General features: G+C 41.5%; 1 pseudogene; it reads right to left on the reverse strand.

Moving 5' to 3' along the window:
* Nucleotides 1-321: 321 nt before the first annotated feature.
* Nucleotides 322-2,943, reverse strand: LOC148035932 (putative polyamine oxidase 5; annotated as a pseudogene).
* Nucleotides 2,944-4,056: the final 1,113 nt, after the last annotated feature.

Below are 4,056 nucleotides of genomic sequence, written 5' to 3' on the forward strand. Positions count from 1 at the left end.
ACGTGGTGGACGACATTGCATAAAACACAGATCTGGCATGACTTGATTCGACCTAAAGCATGAGTGGTACATAGTGCAATCATGGTGGATACCTTAGGGCTATTGTAGCCCCTATAGTGGACCATTCTCACCTAAGAGGGTTTGTCCTAATTCATCTTCTACAGCCTACTATGATCAAAAACCTAGCTGTGGGTCTCTTGGTAGCCATAGCTAGGAAGCTTCAAGCTTCTTCCATCTTCAAATGTTTTCAATGTTTGGTCATTAACAATGATTTTAATCACCGAGTCAAACCTTCCAGAGTCAATTACTAATCTAGGAACTTCATTCAGAGGTTCTTCTACTCGAAGGGTTATCATCAAGTTCATCAAGACCGACATCTACCATCTCTGGCAACATGAGCTACAAATGAGTGCTTATAAGCACTAAGGCACATTGATTAATCATCATTGATGCTAGTACTTACAAATTTGAATGTTTTCATCAGAAAATTTTGGGCCATCAAAAGAAAAAAAGATAACAATATATTTTTGTAGGAAAGAATTTGTAATAAAGGCCATATCTTTGCCCATTCTCTTTAGTCAAACCCTTGTAAAATTATCTATTGCATGTTGTAACACGTTATATTATGGTAGTAATGTACATGCACAACTCTCCCTGATATTTGTTAAAAACATGGATCTTGAGCAATGATTTAGCTATGGTGGTTGGAACTCATAGACTAGAAGCATGATGACTGAGAGTATTGCTCAAGTGAATTAGGTCCCAATATAGATTATCTTGGACTCATAAATACAATCTTGAGTAGATAGAGACATAGACTGAAAGTACAATGACAATAGCATTACATTCAAATGATTGTCAAGTACATTCTTTTATAATTGCAGGACGGTACATCTTTTCCTCACTATGCCTATGGGATAAAAGATAACTCTTCTAGGATGTTGCATGTTCCTTGCCTTAATGCTCCATACAAAGAGACTATCATGGGAGTGTGATTGCATATTTCTCAACACCTCCCCTCAATCACAACCCTAAAAACATTGAGTATACAGAGGTTGTCATGAGTAGAACCTTACTAAATATAGACATGGAAAAACCAACTATATAAAGCTAGAAGCTGCCATAAGGTCTCATTAAGTGTGTAGAGGCTGTAGTGCATACGTTACATGAGGATTAAAGGGTCTCTAAATGCAAATTCCTTAATTAAAAATTAATAGTAAAGTGGAGCGTTTTTTTGCAAGTGCGTGCTTTTTAGTGATGGCTGGTTCATTTTTATTACAAATTAAGGTACCTCTTAAGCGCACGTAGCGCGTGCAAAGTGAATGGCTGGTTGATTTTTTAAAAAAATTAAATGGTGTGTTTAGCGCGAATGTGCGTGGAAAATGTGGGTGAATAAATAGTTTATTTTAGCAATTAATTGTGATTAAGGGGATAATAAAAATAAATAAAGCTCACAAAATAAATACCTGGGAGGGATGTGTATGCAATGGCCTGAAGGCTTACGGAAGAGTCCCCCAAAAGCAATGAATCCAGTCAAACAAAATCAAAGACCACTGACTGAACAAAAAAATAAAACACCTTAGTGGTTTTTGTTTTATTTGAATTTGATTTTTATTTATTTAATTTTAATTTTATTTATTTGTGGGTTTTTAAAAAATTGTATTTTAGGTGTGTTTTGAGTTTGTATTTTGTGTTTTTTTTCTTTTTTTTTTGCACATAGAGTCAACCTTCCTTGATTTGAAGTAATGGTGAAAAATTCGGTCAACTTCTCTAGCTCCACTAGTTCCATTGAGGAAATTAGCTCCATGGGTGGTTGAGTAAAAGTTACGATGAGTAGCCTCACCAACAAAAAGAAGCTGCAATGGAGGGTAATCTGTAGTCACGGACAAAAGGGTAAAAGCAGTTACATAATTCTCCTCTTCCTCCTCCTCTTCAAAGTCGAAGGAGAAGCTGGCCGAAGACGATGCCGAAGACGAAACAAACGAGGAAGAGGAAGAAGAGGATAGGGATGACCTTGAGACGACGTGAGAGAGATGATCAATGCATGATGACAGTGGTGGTGATGTTCTGGGGAGGGGCTCTGCAAGTATGTCAATGTCCAATCCGCTAGCCCCTGTTGCGATTTATGTGTAGGAGCCTTAGCACAAAGGATTGGTAGCCCACTTGCTCTGCACGACTCCCCTGATCATGTTGTGCAGATAGTCCAATTGCTGACATGATTGTGTTGTGGCTTCTTGATCACTGTAATTAGGTAATAAAATTCTGGGCATACGTCCAGTTGCGACAGCATCCATGCCCACGCCGAAGCTTGCCAGTGTCTGCACCATCCCATCGATCACCTCGTCATCACTCAATCCCTCCACCTCCAATGCCTCTGCCCCAGCAAACCAACACAGTAGCACATTCAAACCTTCGTATATGGGGCAAATAAAGAAAGTCCTCTACATCCACCATGGTATTTTGCTACTGTTGTTCCCTTTACGATACAGAAACTGCTTGAAGGAACGGAAGCTGCTAGGTGCCTCTGGGCCTAACAATAAGAAGAGCTTGTCCACCACACTGAACCCGAGTCAAGAGATGGATTCAAGCTTCCATGGAGGAAGCTCAGGATCGAAGAGCTGTTGTTGCTGCTGAGCCACGCCATTTGTCTTATTGCAATTCCATAGTTCATGAACAGACCTTCTTGTTGAGATGAATGGTGTCTGGAGGCAGACATCTAGCCAATTCATTCACGACGCTATTGGAGCCCTTGGCTATGGTGAGATGAGGGCCAGGTAACTCTTTGTATTCCTTCTCGAAATCGAGGTCGAGGTCATGCAGGGAATTAGAGGCAGTGGCTATTTGCTCCATGTCCTCAAGCATGGAGAACACAGACTCCTGCAAGGACCAGCGGTCCCATGGAATTCCTCCATTACAGTCGCTGGGAGCTACTTGAATGTCCATTGGCCCCCCCAAATCGGACATTCTTTTTGGCAGTGAAGAACACATTTAGAGCTTACCGTGCGTGCGATCCAATGCCTCCTTCCACGAAATGCTTCTTGCACGTCTGGAATTCACCCCGCCTCTTCACCTACGCCATAACTTTGTCAAATACATCCACCACCAACCCCCCAGGCTGATCCGTCACCTCCCCTCCTCCTTCTGATATCCGGGTCGAGGTACTGGGGAATCCATCCTACCACTCCCAATTCGGAGCTTCGGCCTCTCGGCCATGTTGCATGGCACCGATCCTCTCCGCAATCTCGTACACAAGGCGGCCTTCCATGGCATGAATCCACATAGCGCCAAGTGCCACTTGATTGCCTCCCATCGAAGAGGTGCAGATCTACCCGCCCAATCTCTCGCTCGCTTCCAAGACACACACATCGCGGCAGAGGAGGAAGAGAGACGAGGATGGTGGAGGAGGAGAAGGAGAGACGAGGACGCTGGAGGCGATGGGAAAGGGGGGAGGAGGGCGGCGTAGAGAAAAGGGGTGAGGTGTCGTGGAGAAGAGGGAGGAGGTGTGGAGGAAGAGGACGAGGAGGGTCGCGATGGAACGAATAGGTAATGTAGTTTTGGGCATTTTTTTTAAAAAAAATTATAAATTTAAATAATTTGTGTTGTTTTGTGTTTGTTTGTTTGTTTTTTTTATAAAAAAAATTTGAAGTTCTGTTTTTTTTTGGGTTTGTCTTTGTTTTTTCTTTCTCTCTTTTTTTTTCTTTGTTTGTTTGCTTTTTGTTTTGGGTTGATTTGTTTCTTTTTTTTTTCAATGATGATGTTTATTATTATTATTGTTGTTGTTTAAAGTTGTGGTTGTTTATTTTTTTGTTGTGTGGTTTGTTGTTTGTGTATGTGTGTGTTTTTTAAAAAAATATATATTATTTGTGGGTGGTTCGGTTGTGTGTGTTGTGCTTTGTGTCATGGTTTTTTTTTTGCATGTTTGTTTGTTTTTGTTTTACAAAATCCATTAAAAAGTGAGCACATCCCCGTTCCGCGCGCATGCATAGGGCGAGAGTTTAAAAAAATTTGCATCCACGGGATCAGACAGGGTGGGGACGGCGATGTGCAAGCCACAGG

The sequence above is a fragment of the Lygodium microphyllum genome, chromosome 5, assembly GCF_053477565.2.
Source record: "Lygodium microphyllum isolate KBCC chromosome 5, Lygodium_microphyllum_v1.1.10, whole genome shotgun sequence".
In the NCBI taxonomy this organism is placed as follows: domain Eukaryota; kingdom Viridiplantae; phylum Streptophyta; class Polypodiopsida; order Schizaeales; family Lygodiaceae; genus Lygodium; species Lygodium microphyllum.